The sequence below is a fragment of the Erithacus rubecula genome (genome assembly GCF_903797595.1).
Source record: "Erithacus rubecula genome assembly, chromosome: Z".
Taxonomy (NCBI): Eukaryota; Metazoa; Chordata; class Aves; order Passeriformes; family Muscicapidae; genus Erithacus; species Erithacus rubecula.
This window is the reverse complement of record NC_136661.1, coordinates 8270886-8288734: the sequence shown is the minus strand read 5'-3', so window position 1 is coordinate 8288734 and position 17849 is coordinate 8270886. Positions and strand designations below refer to the sequence as shown.

The following is a 17849-nucleotide window of genomic DNA, read 5'->3' as shown; positions in this document are numbered from 1 at the left end:
AACATCACTATACAGGGAAGAATATGTACACATGCCTTTTCTTCATATTTTTTGAAGAGTCACACATTTTGCAACATTAGTTGCCCAGCCTTCACATGTAAACCTATCAAGCAATTTCAGTACTACAGCACATTAATTGGACATCAAAGCCCATGAACATACTTAATTGAGCAAGATAACCAAGAAAGAGCAGAAAAAATGCTGGATTTCTTTTCCAGTCTGAGGAGATATAAAACTGCAGGTGAAACTGCTGTCAAATGGCCATTTTGAGAAATCACAAAAAAACTTGATATTTTGTCAATTTCCACACGTTATAGATCTTCAATATGGCACCAAATTCAATTATACTGTCCAAAGCCAAGTTCTTGTCCACCTCTGACCTGAATAAGGCTCACAATTCTGCTCTCATAACTTCATGCATGTTAAAAGATGAAAACACATCCTCTTAATCAGATCATCAAATTTTAAAGCAGCTTTTGATCGTATTGTTTTAGTAAAGGTATTTGTGATGATTACATACAGGGTACAGGAAAAGCATGTCTTTAAAAGACTGCAGCCAATGTCATTTACCAGAAATTATCTTGGCTCAGGATAAGATATAAAGGCCACTTTAAATTATAATAAGGTATTTATTGCCAAGAGCACTACTCTCTTAGGTACAAATCTCCACATTTCACTCCCCAAAACAATTGACATACAAATGGTTGGTCCAGAGGTTATAGTCTGAAAATATTAATTGTTCTTTAAAGTGATGATTGAGTGTTACCTGTCTCAAAAGTAAGAAATACATTGATAAAACAGTAGTAAATTTGGCTGTGCAAACACATTCTCATGAGAATATTCTGGTCATACTATAATAATAGAAGATAGGCAGTAGCATAAAATCTTTGTAATATCTCCTAGCATTCTAATATATTATAAACTGAGAAACTAAATTAAATGAGTACCAGTGTATGCAGGTTTATTGTGTCACAATACAATAAATTGCAAAACTCTAGTGACCTAATATTGGTCACTAGAGTTATGTCCTCCACATGCTGCAGCACAGGAGTTCTCTAGACTCATCCTGTATCTGTCTCTGGTTGCATTAGTGATCTGCCAGATTATTCCTGAACAATCTGTGTTGAACATGCATTGCAGAAAAGAGGCCAGGAAAGCACAGAAGAGAGGGGTTTATGCAAAACAATTGGGTGTCCTTCAGTACTTTTGTCTCTGAATGACAACTGAATTATTTTTACTCTGCTAAAATGCCACAGTTATGCTTTAGACCAGAAGGAAGATATTAATCTTATTTTTTAGCAGGCAGTTCAGATATATATAATTATTGTCCTAAAACAATGAAGAAAACCAGTCAATTTGTCCAGGCTTTAAGTCTGGTTTCATTTTCTCAGGATGAAGTGGGATATTATTACTGGTGCATTTACCTCTGTGTTCTCTTCCATTATGTTGGATAGAGGCTGAACTTGTTTATTACATTCTTATTTTTCACATATAGGAAAATATCCCTGCTGTCACTGTAAAGAGACTGTGAAGCAGAATTTATTCCTCAATGCAGCAAAAAAGAAAAAAAATAAGAGTCTTAACTTCATATACACTAATCAAATGAAAAGTCTAGTCTAATCATGCAGACTGGTACTGGAGGAATCTTCTTTGTCTTCATCTTCACAATGAGCACAATACTGGCTTTTTTCATGGCCACTCCTTACACCATGTACCAGACCCAGGAAGTATTTACTCAATAGTGTTCATCTAACTGCATTGAGGCTGACACTGTACCTCTCTGAATTTTTATCAGTGCCTTCAATTAGATAACAGTGGAGTGAGAAAAGGTTAAAGTAAAAGCAACAAAAGAGCAGGCAAATATTTCCTCCAGAAATGTTCTGAAAACCACACAACTTGTCCCTTACAATTTGGTTAATTATCATAGTGTTGTGCCTTGTTAATTGATTTGTATGACTCTAGATACTAATAATTTTGTACATGCTTTTTTTTCCCTCCACAGTCAGTAGTTGTAGATTGACCTGACATGTGAAAGACATGCATTGCAAAAGATATGACCTTGCAAGGTATTTTTCTGGCATGAAAATCAGTTTTAGTGCCTTTACCTCATTGGGTTGTGATTTCTGGCAGCAGTTTGAAGAAATTGGCCAAAGTAAGAACAGGTCAAGTACATCAGTGGCTGCTTTCTGGGACTTGATTGGGGCAAGTGAGTCAGTCCTGACCTCTTGAATGGTGGAAGAGCTCCTGACAATGGAACTTGAGGTATAATTAAGTGAAGGAAGACCTTACATCTCCTGCTGTCCTTGCTGAAGTAGGGGTCTCTTACAGGGGGTCTTCCCTTTAATCAGGATAGTAAAGTCTCATAACCTGTCAAAGGAACTCAGTAGGTATTTGTGTCCAGCTCCTTACCTTTGCAGTCCTCTAGGAAAGAGAAGCTGCTCTTTGTAGAAGCGCAGGATAGCTGCAACAATTAAGTCCTTCACAGAGGACTACACAGACTATCACATATGCTCAGAGACTTACTTAGGAATGATATTAACTTTATCAGTACAGGTTTTCAAATAGGCTGTTGCACTGGGTTCCCAACGGAGAGAAACAAAGGTGCTACATAATGGCAGCATACAGGGTCTCTTTAGCCTGCTGTGCCTGGAAAATAAATAAATTAAACTGTCTGGACTGGCCTGGAAGCTGCCACTATCTTCAAGATCATGAAAAACAATTTCAAAACAAAATTACAGGCTTTATGCTATTAGACTGACCCTGCAGGACAATACATTGCTTTGCTGGCCTCCTTACTTTTCTTGTGCTCAGTATGCAGAGGAGATCTCTTTGATTAGGAACTCCATTCCCAAGGGAGAATTAAGGACTTCACTTGCAGTATGTAATCTAAGTGCATTGCACACTTTTGCTCTTAGAATTCCCCCTCAAGTTATGGTTTTGCCTGTTTCAGAAAACTCTGTTGGTTCTGTAAGGCCAGAGATCACTCATAGCACCTGCACTGCTCCGTCAAATGCTGATGTCCATTGTAAAAAATTTCATTTTCTGAATGTTTAGATAAAAGCCTCTCCAACCAAATAATAGCTAGATACCGTCAGGAAATAGCACCAGAAATTGCATAAGGGAACACAGGTGCTAAGGAACAACTTCCTGTGTTGGTTTAAAGCCTATCAATTCTTGTTATTGTACAATAAATTAAATAGTAATCTTTATGGGATAACATAGCAGCTTGTTCCTCCAATAAAACTGGACTTAGAGCAGTAATCTAAATTATTTCAACAGCATTGACCTAGATATTGCTTCCAGAGCAAAATCTTATTGAAAAGGAGATTCTTGCAGGAGAGAGGCTTTTGAAAAGCCTTTTTTTTTAAAAAAAGTGTTTCACAGAAATCAACACAAATTGCTTGTTGAGGAGCAGCTCGATATTCACTACTGCATTACCAGACCAGCTAAACACACAGCTCCATGACTGTGTGAAGGTGTTTACTGGCAAGTATGTTAGAATGAAAAAAATTAATGGCAAAAAAAAAAAAGGGGAGCATCTAATCATTGTAAGTGACCTTCGGATGATAGATAAAGTTAGGGGGAAAGATACAAGCAAACAAAAACACAGTGGAGCACAATGGGCTAAACTTATCCCAAGTATGACTCCAGCCAGCTGGCTAGTACATGATTGTCAAAATGTGTTTAATGGGGAAAGAAAGAGAGAAAGAGAGAAAGAGAGAAAGAGAGAAAGAGAGAGAGAGAGAGAGAGAGAGAGAAAGAGAGAAAGAGAGAAAGAGAGAGAGAGAAAGAAAGAAAGAAAGAAAGAAGAAAGAAAGAAAGAAAGAAAGAAAGAAAGAAAGAAAGAAAGAAAGAAAGAAAGAAAGAAAGAAAGAAAGAAAGAAAGAAGAAAGAAAGAAAGAAGAAAGAAAGAAAGAAAGAAAGAAAGAAAGAAGAAAGAAAGAAGAAAGAAAGAAAGAAGAAAAGAAGAGAGAGAGAAAGAGCAAAGAAAGAAGAAAGAAAGAAAGAAAGAAAGAAAGAAAGAAAGAAAGAAAGAAAGAAAGAAAGAAGAAAGAAAGAAAGAAAGAAAGAAAGAAAGAAAGAAAGAAAGAAAGAAAGAAAGAAAAAGAAAGCATAAAATCTCTTCTAGAACATAGTACATTGGTTCTGTTTGGATAAATCAGTATGCCTTCCATAATGCCACTCCTGGAGATCAATTGCTCATTACTGCACTGCCAGTATCAGGCAATGATCCTTGCCATTTTTCTGACCCCTTTCACCACCCTTCTTTTTCCCCACAGCATTCTATAAACAGCCAATGTGCTATTTTCTTGTGATCACTGTAAACAGGGGGTTTAGGCATTTTTTTACCTATATCACCATGGAAACAAGATCTATGTATACATGTATGATTAGTCTTTCTCTAGAGTAAAAGCCTTCATTATCCATGTGAGCTTACGGCTAATTGTTCCGCATAAGATATGGGTGTCTTATTCCTACCTACTACTTAAGAAATTCATTTCATGTAGTTGCACATAACAAGCTGTAAAGAAGGTTTTATGAAGCCAATAATGCAGATATAATGCTTGAGGAATTCCTTTTGGATTGGATATATTTATTTTTCCAAACATTTTGTTTGAGAGAAAATGAGATTGCTATCTGCTGTTTCCTTATTTTTTTGCAGGAAAGCAAAGGGTTGTTGACTTCCTCTCCCCTCCCTTCCTTCCTTCTTTCTGAAGGTACTGTACTCATCTGAAAAAAAAGAGAACGAAATGATTGTTCCTGTTCTCCTTCTTAAGTCATTTCAAACATTGTCCCTGATAGTTTTCTAAGTTTACTGCAATCTCTGCACGGGGGGTACAGTGGGAGAGAGAGACAGATATGACAAACATAAGAGCAGGTAGTGTTTAGGGCAAGACTCCTTCCAGCTTCAACAACTGGTAAGTTAAGTAAAATGCTTTTATGGTTAACTCTTTAGAAGTGCAATATAGATATATATATATATATATGCTTTTGTATTAAGAACAGGCGTTAATCAGAAAAATGTTTAACTGATAAACGAATAATAGCCATATGCATTAACAAGCAGTCTTTTTACGCCAGAGATACCTATAGTCCTGTTTTTAGATACTGGTGCTACAACCATATGGTTTAACCTATGCAGATAAGGAAGTATTTTCTAATGGAGCTGATAATATTCATAATATAATCTGCTGTGAATTTTGCATATATAAGTCCTGCTTGTCCAGAATCTTGTTACAGGCTTCACTAACTTTATTCCAACAGTTTCAGCAAGATTCACTGGGCCATTGTTAAAATATAGAGAGGAACTGTGTCATATAGGAATCAATGTATTTCATTTATCATCTGCCAGTATTGAAGTCTTTTCCAGCACACCAGCCTGTGCTGTGTTGGGAGAAGAATTGCTGGGGCTGTTTTTGTTCCCTTCAAACTGCATTGTGTTTAGGGTTATTACACATGTTTATCTCTACTCATCTGTGTGTATGATTAGTCTTGGAACAATGACATTTAAGAGGTGGTAAGATGGTTCCTGGATCTCACTTGGAAAAAAACAAAACAAAAGAAAAAGTTCATGTCGTGCAGTACATAACAACTCTGAGGCTGATCACTCACATCAGTAGTAGGATGGACTCAATTGCATATCCCTTTTTTACATTTTCGTAGACATCAATAATGTTTTTCACGTTGATCATAAATGCATCAGAATGATCAGAATTGCCATGTGAAATGCGTGATTGAATGCAAGAGTGTTTCAAATACTGCATGAACACTTTTATTGAAACAGAATGCAGAGGTGGGGCAAGAAATAGGATAGACGTCCATTTCTTTGCATAAGGAGAATTGGCTCATTTTATGATTAAGTACTTCTTCAAGCTGCTGCTCTCTGAAGTGCAGGGTCCTCTGCAGGATGCCCAGAGCCTAGACAGAGAGGCTACAAATGGTGGGCAGACACTGCAGAGGGCTGTCAGGCAGCTCCAGCTGCCCCACTCCAAATCCTGCTCCTGTGCTTCTGCCCTGGTACAGCCTCCTGCTCCCACCCCTCACTGAAACAACTAGTGGAAAGGACTTTCTGCCTCCCTCTCTCTGGTGTCTTTCTGCGGGTTTTTCCATAACAAGGAATGAACTACCACAAGTTCAGCCCAGTTTCTGGGTAAGTTGCAGATTCCTTTTGCTTTGGGAGCAGCCAAAGGGGGTTCTGCCAAAGGAGGTGGAAATAACTTGTTTCTTGAACTCCTTAGCTGAATGTTGCCACTCTCTAGCTTGGTATGAGTTAATGGTTTATTTGGTTATACTAAGTCACAAACAATTTTCTATCTGTTCATAACAAAGGTGTGCCAGGTCTTGCTGTGAAAACCACTTACCACACCTTCTCCTTGGGATGTCTGAGTTCATTTTTATGTGACTATATACAGATGCAAATTAAAGACATGATTTGGGCAATTATTTTGACAGTTATGTGTCAGACACCTGGAATACCAGTTTTTACACCAAGTGAGACCTATAGGAGTCTTCCAAACACACACAGAAAATTACATAAGCTCTGGGTTTGTGGTGGTATTTTATTTGAACTGCAGGGTATTAGTCTGGATTGTAATCAGTTGTAAGTTTTTGGTCTGGTTGGTTCAGAAATTTAGTTTGCCATGTAGGTAAAAGCAAGCTGCAGCCTTTAGGTACAGATTTTATTTCTGAAGACTATAAACATTTGTGTATTCTCTAATAAATCTTTTTTTCTGAGACATTGTCATACATAAAATACATAAATATGAACAAATTTTTCAAATCATAGTAGGTGAACAAAGGCAGGTGAAAACAGCAGGTGAACAAAAACACACTTTTTAAAAACCCAATTCTCAATAATAAGTCCAAAGAGCTTTTTTAAAGGAATGTTTAGTAATTTGACAGTAAAAAACAGACCTTGAATTTTGCATTTCATTCTTATATTTTACCTATTAGGTTTACTTCCTTTAAAAATACATCTCTGCAATCCTTTGAAGTTTATTTATTTTTGCTTTATATAATTTATTGCAAGAACTACTGTAACATGATTTGGTACAACAGGAGCTTGTGACAGAGCTAATATCTTTCTAGAGATGTCAGGAAGATGATTTTTTGGCTGACATGTTATTCCTACATCACTGAGATATTTACAGCAGAGAAAGGTACAGTCTGAGTCTGTATTGGGTGCAGATTTGCTTCTAGTTTACAGCACAAATTGAATATCTCTGCGATGAATTTTCAGTTATTCACCCCAATATTTGTGAGAGACTGGACTGTTAATGGTTAATGACTCAACTCTTAAAATTACAAAAAAATACTCACAAAAGAAGTCAAGAAAAAAAAGAGACAGTTTGTGTTTATTTTGCTTAAAATATTACTGTTTCTAATGCTAATAGCCATATTTATGTATATAACATAAATAAGTAAATGGTCAGTCAGTGCATGTATTTGCTCAGAGAATTATTTAAAGCCATTACTTCCATTTGATATGTTCTCAGTTATAATGAAATAAAATATAGAATAATATTACCTTTATTTGGAAATAGAAGAATAAAGCTACACCAGTAATAGCAGAGAGGTTACAGAAGCAATATGTAGCCCTGGAAATCCCAAGTGAACAGGTCTGGTACAAAAAGCATCGTAGCTAAGAGAAATCTTTCTGTAAATGTCAGTTGTCTTTTTATATCTAAGACCAGCTTCTTTAATGATGTGAACTATTGAGACTTTTTGGATACAGAACAGTAGCACATTCCTAGTAACATTTTGGCACATGTATTGTACATTTCTAACTGGGAGATAATTTGAAGCATTGAATGTCAAAGAGATTTCTTTGTTGGTTTTTAAAATTGTTTTTCATTCTTACAAACAAGCACATCAGCAAGAGCCTTGTTTTAGGACTATCAAGGTCTAGAGAAGATAGTGGAGATTTGAAAGACATGATGTGCATGTCACAGATAAATGCAGTGTTGTGTCTTTAAGGTCTTGTTCCTAGTAGTGCTAAAGAGATATACAGGATTTAGAACAGGATTAGCATGAGAGGTTGAATCATGGAAGCAATCCAAGACAAGCCCCATACACAGAGACAGAAGAGTATGTGTCTCAGACAGCACTTACATTGTTTTCAGTCTTTGAAACTGCCACGACTCAATGGTGTAGAAATATTTCTGAGTGGGCTGCTCTATTCTTGTGCACATGTCAGCAGAATGGCACCATAAGAAACAAAAGCAGAAAAGCTGCATAAGGTAATAGGGATTTTCTGTGCTGTGGTTAAAGGACACAAATCAGGGGTGTGTAAGGCAACATCTTACTTACTAGTTGATAAAAAATGATCCACAGTTTCTGATCACCAATGCATGTTCTTCAGTGCCAACTAATCCAATCAAACTGCTCCTTCAAACAGACCTTATAAGTGCTGTGACACTGCTACGGGTTGTTAATTATTAATTTGTTTGATGGCCTAATTTTATAACCCAACAAACTTTAAAGAACAAACCACCTATTAAAACCAAACAGTTACTTTCTTCTTAAGTGCAGTAGTTTTCTTTGATCTAGCTTACGATCTCAGAAGATCACTAAAAAGAAATGAATGTCATCCTGGAGAAGAAAGAATTATGGAGACACAAATAATGCAAAGTCTTTGAAAAGAAAGGAACATACCCGGGGGAAAAAGACATACAAATTTAGTTGGGATTCTTCATTTTTTGCTGAAAATTTGTTATTCTGAAATTAAGACTGCAGTTTTCCATTGCTGCAAAAATGCATTGGCATTTTATAAATTATATTCAGATTTTTATCCAATGAAAAGGCTTAAGTAAATCCTCAGCAGTTATTTAAAACATACATTGAGTTGCATGCTGGATGTGCATTTTTTGTGTATATCTACCTGACAGGGACTACTCCTTCTTGCTTGACATCTAAAATACTAATGATCCAGTGAAAATATTACTTAATCATTGGTTTAGTTCCTTCTAAATGCAAAAACATTTTGATTTGCTTCTGTAAAACAAATGGTTTTATACATATTACTCTGCTCTTGATAAGTGAAGCACAGCTTTTTTTTTTTTCAATCAACAACTCTTAATGTACTGTAAAAACTTGTAATGTCACTGGTAGTAATTAAACTAAGTAATAATGTAGCAAACAAAAATATTTTTTGTGCTCTGGAGCTTATGAGAAGAAATTCTGTGAATATATATTTTTTAACTTTAATTTCTAATTTCCTGCTTTTTTATGTTAGAAAAAACTCATTATAATTTAAATATAGGATGAAAATACCACTCTATTTTTAATTTCTCTTCCCTTCCTCCCTCTTCTACCATGAAATCTAAAACATGAACACATTTTCCTTCTACTTTGTGAATGTGCAGGAACTCATTTGATTTAAAGGAAAAAATCTCAGGGTAAAAAGTGTGTTTCCTGAAAACCTGTTTTTCCCTTGTCAGTCTTCAAAAAAGTAAACTTGGAAACACTCAACTTTTCATCTGCATATGCTCATTAGAAGCACTAGAATTCAGAGAAAAGTGAAAAATACAAAGTTGAAGATTGGCTTAATTACTAAAAGCGACAAGGTAAAGGGAGGTCCTACACTGATAACATCACCTTTTACTGAGAGCCTGAGACAGGTATAACTGGTTTGAAATGGAAAGTAAGGCTGTGAGAAGGAGCATACATTTTTAGCTGGTTTTTTTGAATGATGCTGTAGTAGAAGGGACGCTGATGCACAGCAAGTGCATCACCCACACAGTCTCTGTCTGGTGGCTTGGTGAAGAATAGACACTGCTTAATTTCCCTGCATGGAAGAGTCTTGGTCTTCCCACAACAGAGGACTGGATGTGGTGGCTCTGGGAGAGAAGCCTGTGCTTTTGCCCCTTCCTGTTCTGACACCAGCCCCTCTGATAAGCCACAAGTGTTGACTGGGAAGGAAAAGAAGATTTCTAGCCTTCCTTTTAATTCATTTGTTGCTATTCCTAGTTGTGAAAGAGCCACTTATACTTCAGTCTTCCCTTTTTAGGGTTGCACTCTAACTGTTGGACCCTTTTTGCAGTGATGAAAACTTCCTGTTTCATGGTGGGCTCTGTGCTGAATCTGCTGCTAAAGACTTTGTCAATTGGAAAGAGTAAGGCATGTAGTGTTTCAGCTTGGTGTTCCAGCTCCAGATAAAAATTCCTGGAGGGCATTATTTGAAAAGGAGGCATCTGTCATATGATACTTCAAGTTAGCAGAATGTTTTTCTACTAGCCTGCTTTTTCTTAAAAGTATTTAGAGTACATGTATAATGAAAACAATATCAGGAGGTGGAAAGGGAAGGAATGACCTGTTTTTAGAGCATCTGTCAGCTTCTAAGGAACAGCAGAAGTTGTTTGAAGCATCTGGTAGGCACCAGCCCATGCTGGGTCAGTTCCTTAGTGCAGATTTCTGGAGCTGTGAAGATCATCCTGTATTTGTCCAAAACCATTATCCTGTGATAGAAATTCTAGAAAACTGTAGAGGACCTCCTGGAAGAGCAAACTGACAACAATTTCTTTTTAGGTTCACCAGAAATTAAGCCCATCCATTTATAAATGAGCAGTAAAACATATTTTCTATAGAACCATTGAGTCAGGAATCATGCCAGTATGAATGCTATATAAAACAGTTTTCCTGCATAATTCTGCACTCACAATATGAAGTCACCAAGATTTCTGGAATAATTTTATGTGTGTAGGAAGCATTTTGTCAGGATGCCACAGAAAGAGTCACATATATTAGAGAAATGGAGCTCACCAACTCCTCTTTCCTCTGCCAGAAAAATGGAAATACCAATCTTTCATTTTTAAGACATTAATTGATTTCTTCACATGCAACAGAAAGTGAACTCCACCTAAACTACAGCTACAGACAAAGAAAACAGATAAATGAGTATTACTGGATTCTGCAGGACCATGATCAGGACTCAGGTGAACCCTGGTGACTTGCTACAAGAATTTTGACTAGTTTGTTTCCTGCTAAAAAACAATGAACAGGCTCCCAGTGGAAGGCAGTGAATCTGGTTAGGACAGTAAGTCATGGCAGAATCCACTGGGTAATGTTCCAATGCCCAGACCAGAGCCTTACCTGCTATTCCTCCTAAAAGACGACAATAATTCCTTAATTTTTCCAGGTTTTCGTATGTGATACTTGTTTTTCCAGGGAAAAGGTCCTGGTGGTGGGGTTATGGAGGTGTGGGTAGGGACTGGTAGAGACATTTACATTAATACATATGGTGATTTCTCACAAAACTTCATTTTATAATGCTACTTGGCCATTCTTAGGCAGGCTGTACAGACACAGGGGTTTGATGCGATTTTTTGTTTCCTTTTGTTTTTGATGAAGATCTGAATTGAGTTAATATGCAGAGCAAGTCTTCATTGTACTCATGGTGAAGGACTAATACTAGAGTGGGAAATGGTCAGAATTTCAGGTTTCAAACTACACTGATTTTCTTCTCACTTTTTTTTTTTTTTTCAAAATGTAATTGCTTATTTATTTGTGATTCTAGTCAATGTTCCAGTATCTGCTGGTGATACTTGGCTAAGTTTGAGCTGTTTTTCTCACTCAATATGCTAGTTTATTGAATTCAGTAAAGCTAGCATTTTAAAGCTGTTTCAGTTTAAAATAATTAACCTCAAGGATTTTTCTCCATATTGACCAAAGGAATTTGTTTTCTAATCGATGAAAATTGCAGAAGCAAGATAAAATTTGTTTTGAATTTCAGATTTTCTACAGTTTTGGCAAGAAACTTGTGCTTATTTTTAAAACTTTCTACAACTTAACAAAATTATTTAGAGCAATATGCAGGATGTGTTTTGGGGATCAGAGAGGGAAAGTATTTTTGTTATTCATGCCAAGGACATGAACTCAAGTTTGGCATCACAAGTGAAGGGCAAAGGCAGAGAGGAAGGTATCTTAAATTGCTCTTTCAGGTACACTTAATATGATCAGATAAAAGTGCCATTCTGTGCTGGGACTGAAGAAGTAAACACTTTATCTTCAAAGTAAATGAAATTTTCTTTAAAAAATGAACCCTCATTGAATGAAATTGTGAGATGTATATGCAAGCAATCATTTTTCTGGACAACAAATACATATTCAGAACAGTTTCAAAGCTTTACCAGAGGTTTTGTGCTCTGGCACAAAAGGTTGGAAAGCAGAACTCCCTAATCTGAGTGCAGATGTATCAAAAGAAGTTCCTCCCAATGCATCCACAATTTGCCTTAAGAGCCTTTTAAAATGCTGTCTTGTTGATATGATTCTTATTTTTTTCTTGTTGGGTCTCAACAAAATAAACACAGTTGTGTCCTAAGAACAGCACTGATATGCCTAATTCCTTTACTGTGTTTTCTGTTGCACTTAGGTTCAGAGGGAAATATCTAAGTTATTACTAAGCCAGCTTAACTACAAGAGAGTAATAAAGGCTAATAAGGATTAATCAGTCTTTACAGCCAAGCAGCTTTTCCAGCAAGAAATCTGCTCAGTCTTTAACTGAAATAAAATTTGTTCATCTTTCCTCAATGAATAGGAAAGCATTATCTGGTATTTAGTTTTAATAACTGGACACCAAGACAAGTGCTATCTGTTTGGTAGCAGATAAGTTTTTATAAACAGAAACACACACACACACACACACACACACACACACACACACACACACACACACAAATATACAATCCTTTCTATCACTTTGTGGGTGAAATTCTCTTCTTTCAGTTCTTGTAGGATATAGCATGTCTCACTGAAACACATGGTACCTACTGCTTTAGCAACCTTCAGTTTCACTATGAGTTTTGAATTGTGTGAAACAAGGAATTGAGCACAAAAGAAATGCAAAAAGCAATGGTCCTGCTGAGGACTAATAGTACTCTTCCATGTTAAAAAAACCATAGCCTTTCATTAAAACTTTATCTGTTTTGGAACCTTTTTATGGAATCCCTTCCATACAATCCTTTTTCCCCTTGCCCCTTTTCCAATAACGTGTGCACATTTTATCTGGTCCCTTCTTTTTTGAGGCATACACAGTGCCCATAAGGTGCCATTAACTGCTGGTGGGGGAGCCAGCTGTCTGCCTTGAAGAACCAAGCTGAAGGTGGCCCTTGACTCCCTTTAAGACAACTAAGAGATGGGAGGAGAGCAGACCATCTCTCTGGCCTCCACATAGGTGATAAGGACACTGGGATTACAGTAGGAAGGAAAGCTCAGTGTATTTCCTTTTAAAAGGTCATGAATGCCAGTGAAAGGTTTGCTTTCAAAATAACAGCTCAAATAGGAGGGTTATGGAAGGGCATGCTTTTTTGATCATTCTAATTTTGGATGTTCTTCATAGCTCTGTTATTTTTCTTAAAATAACAGCTCATACCCTCTCTGTTCTGTTTATTGTGTTTAAAGATTGTGCATTGTAGGTGGAAAGATTATACTCAAAGTGTTCTTTAAGGATGCTACATTCTATCAAACATTGCTATTTTACTACAAAATTGTTCCCAATATTTACATTATTAATTTGTTCTTTTCTTCACCCTATCTCTTTTCATATCTATATGGAGACAAAAAATCCTAAAGCTTCGTGGATGTTATTTGATAATTTCCCAGAGGAAAAACTATTTAACACGCAGTATTTCTAAAGCACCAAAAATGTATTATTTTAATTTGCAGGGCAGATATGGGAAAGAGAGGAAACAGGGATGGAGTGATAGGACTTCTATAAACAATGATTAAAGTGCCTCCACGTACTTCATGAAGGCAGGGACACATCCATGATTCCTGCCTGTGACATGAAATCACCTTATCAACTTAAGAAAAGGAAAAAATTTGTATATTTGTCATCATCTCACAGTAGTCTAATCCCAAATCTTGTTCTCAGCTACACCCCAGATATCCCATAATTATTTCAGTACAACACAGATGATGTCAGAGAGAAAATTAAGACAGCTGCCTAGGATGGGTAATTAATTGAACTGGCCAATCCATCATTAATTCCAATGCTGAGTGAGGGCAGGATCAAATTGCATTTTCCACCCTGTCTGCTGGCACCAGATACACTTTGCACATTTTGAACTCTTCTACTATATGTGCTACAAATGTCACCATTAGGGCCAAGCTAACCTTGTCAGCCCCGAGCTTTGAGCAGAGTCTGAAAACCCAGGATAGCTATGCCCATGTGCTCTTGGGAAACAAGTCCTGTAAGAATACTTACATGTAACTGAATATATGCTGACAAGATCAAATTTTGGGGAAAAAACAACAGCCACAAGATGGGAGACTGTTTAATTTCCCTCCTGAGAAGTCTTGACCAACATCCCTAACCTCTTAGAGGAGTTCCCTGGCTGAAGCCAGGTACTGGCGATTCTGGTCTCCTTTGTCTGGAGCTGGACCTTTAGATAAATAAAAGTGCAAGTGCCAAGGGCAGGGGGCAGAGGCAAGTCAGATGTGATCGTTAGTGGCAGCAGACTCCAATCCTCTGGAGTTTGGACTGGTCCCAGGTGAAACTTCAGGTTACAATCTGTTTGCAGGAAGTTTTATAAGATGCCTGAAAATCAGGCTGGAAAATTAACATAGTATGCCTTCCTGTTTCTTGTGTTGTTCACAAACCAGTGTCTTGGGTTAACTCCACTGCTAGCCTGAGCTGACATGCCTGGTTTTACATCCTCCTGTGCCTCTCCAGAGGATCTGTTTCCTCTAAGCTACCCTTTGCAGGTTTTTGTGGAGGAACAGTGAAAGGCAGGAGACTGGGCCAGACTTCACTCTGCTGTGGGCAGGGATGGGGCAGAGCTACACAGTGGACTCAGGGGTCTGCTGTTCCCTCTCCTTTGCACCACAAAGCCATTCTGAATTTTATCTTAGTACCAGCAAATCAGGCAGATGCATGTGCTCAGCTCAGGACATAAAATCTTTGTCCCCTTACACATTTTTAGACCATATAATTTGCTGTGCCTTAGAGGCTCCCATCATGTGTAGCTATGGTTTAGGGTGACTTTGTGCGAGCAGCTAACACTTCAGAGTCTGTTGACTTAACATTCATTTCATTATGCAGGTTGTCTCTGTTTTGCTGATCATTTTAGCAAACAGAGTATAGAAATAGAGAGGGAGTGAACAACAGATGGAATACAGAAGTGAAGGGGGAAGAACATGTAAGAGGACTAAGAAAACTCACAAAGAGGAAGAAAAAAAGGGAAAAAAAGGAGGAAGGAGGATAAGAAAAATAAAAATAAAGAACTAAACCAGGAGCCTAAACTAAACTCAAAAACTACGTTGTTCATAACCTGAAAAAACTAGAGAGGTGCACAGGGCTAAGTACTGCTAGAGGCATTGCCAGGAAGCTGCTAGGGTAGATGATCTGTGGGTAACCCAGACATACTGCTCTGCCACCCTCACCCACTCCATTGTTAAGCAAGGGAAGAGTAGAGAGAATGATAGCAAAGGTGTCTCAAGAATAAGCACACGTAAAAGCAACAAGAGGGATAGCAAATAATTTTGCTAAACTGGCAGCTAAGCACTCACTCTGGAAAGAAGAAATATATCTTCAGCTACCTTGCTACAACATTTGACAACTTTTTTTTTGGTTTAAATCTAATCAATGCAAACATGGAACACAAATTATGCTATAAACCCTATAAATGCATGTGATACCACAAAGAGCACTCCAGCTTTGCCAGGCTGCACTGTGGGACTGCTCCAGACTTTCAGAGGAAATCTGAAGATCTAGTTTAATACTTTCAGCAGTTATCAAAACAAAAATAATTTGTAGGTTATGGAAAAGTGAATGTGTATCATTTTGATACTATTTTAAGGCTTTGTCGCTATTATAACAAATACCAAAGTAACTATATTCTTGTGGAAGTGCCTCATAGTGTCTTGTTCTCTAAATATGAGTACAAAGAATGAAACAAATGAAAACAAGTTAAACACAAATCCAAGATGAGTTTAAAGACTACAGTTAGTGTAGGCAAATGGGTATGTTAAACTTCTGCATTTCTCAGCTAATGTACAAATAATTATGCAAGTTAAAATGTTAACATTTGGGAGGAGCAAAGACAATTCAGGGAGACTATTTCTACTCCACAGTTTTCTGTGAGAAGACCCATTTCTTTGTATTGGTGAGACCTCCTAGACAATATCAATAAAGCTATGCTGGATAGGAAGTCCTTCGATCAGAAAGAATTTCTAAAATGACTGAACTTCCAACATGAAGCTAGGATGATACCAAAATAGCAAATGAAGAGGAAAAAATATTTAATAAATTAGATATCCTTGAAAGGATATGTTGTTCTGTTTACTGTTGTCTTGTTGTTCTGTTTACTGTGTCACATCAAGATTTCAGATTTTTAATCAACTAACTGTGTTTGATTATCATTAAGCTTGTCTGCAAAGGTTGCTACTTGCTGACATATGTTTTGTAGATACAAGTATTTTTTTTCATTTGTTTAAGGAATATATGGGTTCCTATCTCATTGGGCAGTAGAACCCATAACAAATAATAAGGAAAACTGTGAACAGTACTTTCAGGTCCATTGAAAGTCTTCCCACAGCCCTTAGTGAGGTCTGATTATATCTTATAAAGAATTACAGAGGTTATTACTTTTCTTTTACCAAGTATTCACTGAGGAAAAAACCCCCACATCTGTTGATGGAAAGAAGAAGTTTTATCCTGAAGCCTGCTACCAGCAGACAAAGGTAATTTCCCAGGGAGAAGTGAAAAGACAGTGATGTTCTTAGTACTACAATACTAATGTAGGAAGAAAAAACCTGATCTGGTCCACTTCTCATTTTCAGTCATTCCAGATCATGCTCATGAACAATTATTTACTTATTTAGAATTCCAGGTCCATTAGTGATGGTAATCCAAAAAGGGAAGAGGAATGTTTATGGCAGTATTTTTATCTTGGTAGCACTCTCCATTTAAGCAGACATATCCCTTGTAAAAGGCAAGGAGAAAGAAACCTTATATCCATAGACAATTAAGTTAATGGTTAAATCATGGACTTAATTTGACACTAGGTCTACATGCATGTGAGACTGAGAAAACAAGTGTTTGTAGTAAGTGCTATTGAAAATGATTTGACTAAATGCAATGACTATCATTCCCAGCTTGGGTTTGTTTTTCTAAAAACTTGCAGTATATTTGTGTCTCCTCATCAGCATCTTCACTACCTGATTTTTGGATACTTTCTGTAAATCCATAGTTATTTTTACAAGGTAGTCAGTCCAAATTTCACAAGGCAGTCCAAAATTTTGACTTCTCCCAGCTCCAGACTATGGCAGAAGAAATGCTCTTTTCATTTGAAACATAAATAATCTTTGAAGTTAACTTCAAATGTTGCAGCATAGAAACTTGAAGGCTTTGATCTGGGTGACTTAATATATACTTAGTTTATATATAATATGCACAGAGCTTGTATACTCAGATTGAATTTATTACCATACACTCCATATATGTTAATACTGTCCATTTTTCAAAATGTTCTGCTAGAAATGTGGATATTTAGGCCTGGAGAACACGTATGGAGAATATACCTTGCACTGGCTTCCCTAAAGAATAGGATTGTAGGTTTGACACTGATCTTAGGGAAATTCTGATGTGGGTTTGGACATGTTTTATTGCCTTCTGCCTAGAAGGATTCATGCTTTCATTGAAGGAAAATAACTAGGAAAATTGTAAGGAGGGATCAGATGCACACTACCCAAAAATACTTGCTTACTGTAATGGACATTTTCACCTTAGTGCAGGTATTCTCAGCATTTTCAAAGTCTGACAAATTAGTTAAAGCAGTCTAGATTCAGTAGGGATTTTCACTGCTGAAATGAAATTAATTCAGATAATAAAGTTCCTCTGTCAGATCCTG

The 17849-nt window shown here is 37.0% G+C and overlaps 1 protein-coding gene across 1 annotated transcript in view; it reads left to right on the top strand.

Annotated features, from left to right (window-relative positions):
- Nucleotides 1–4761: 4761 nt before the first annotated feature.
- The window catches only part of ZNF366 (zinc finger protein 366), a 33103-nt gene continuing 20015 nt past the window's right edge, over nucleotides 4762–17849 (top strand). The window contains exon 1 of the mRNA XM_079330031.1: nucleotides 4762–4919. The gene's annotated coding sequence lies outside the window, so the exon portion shown is untranslated. The remainder of the gene's footprint in view (nucleotides 4920–17849) is intronic.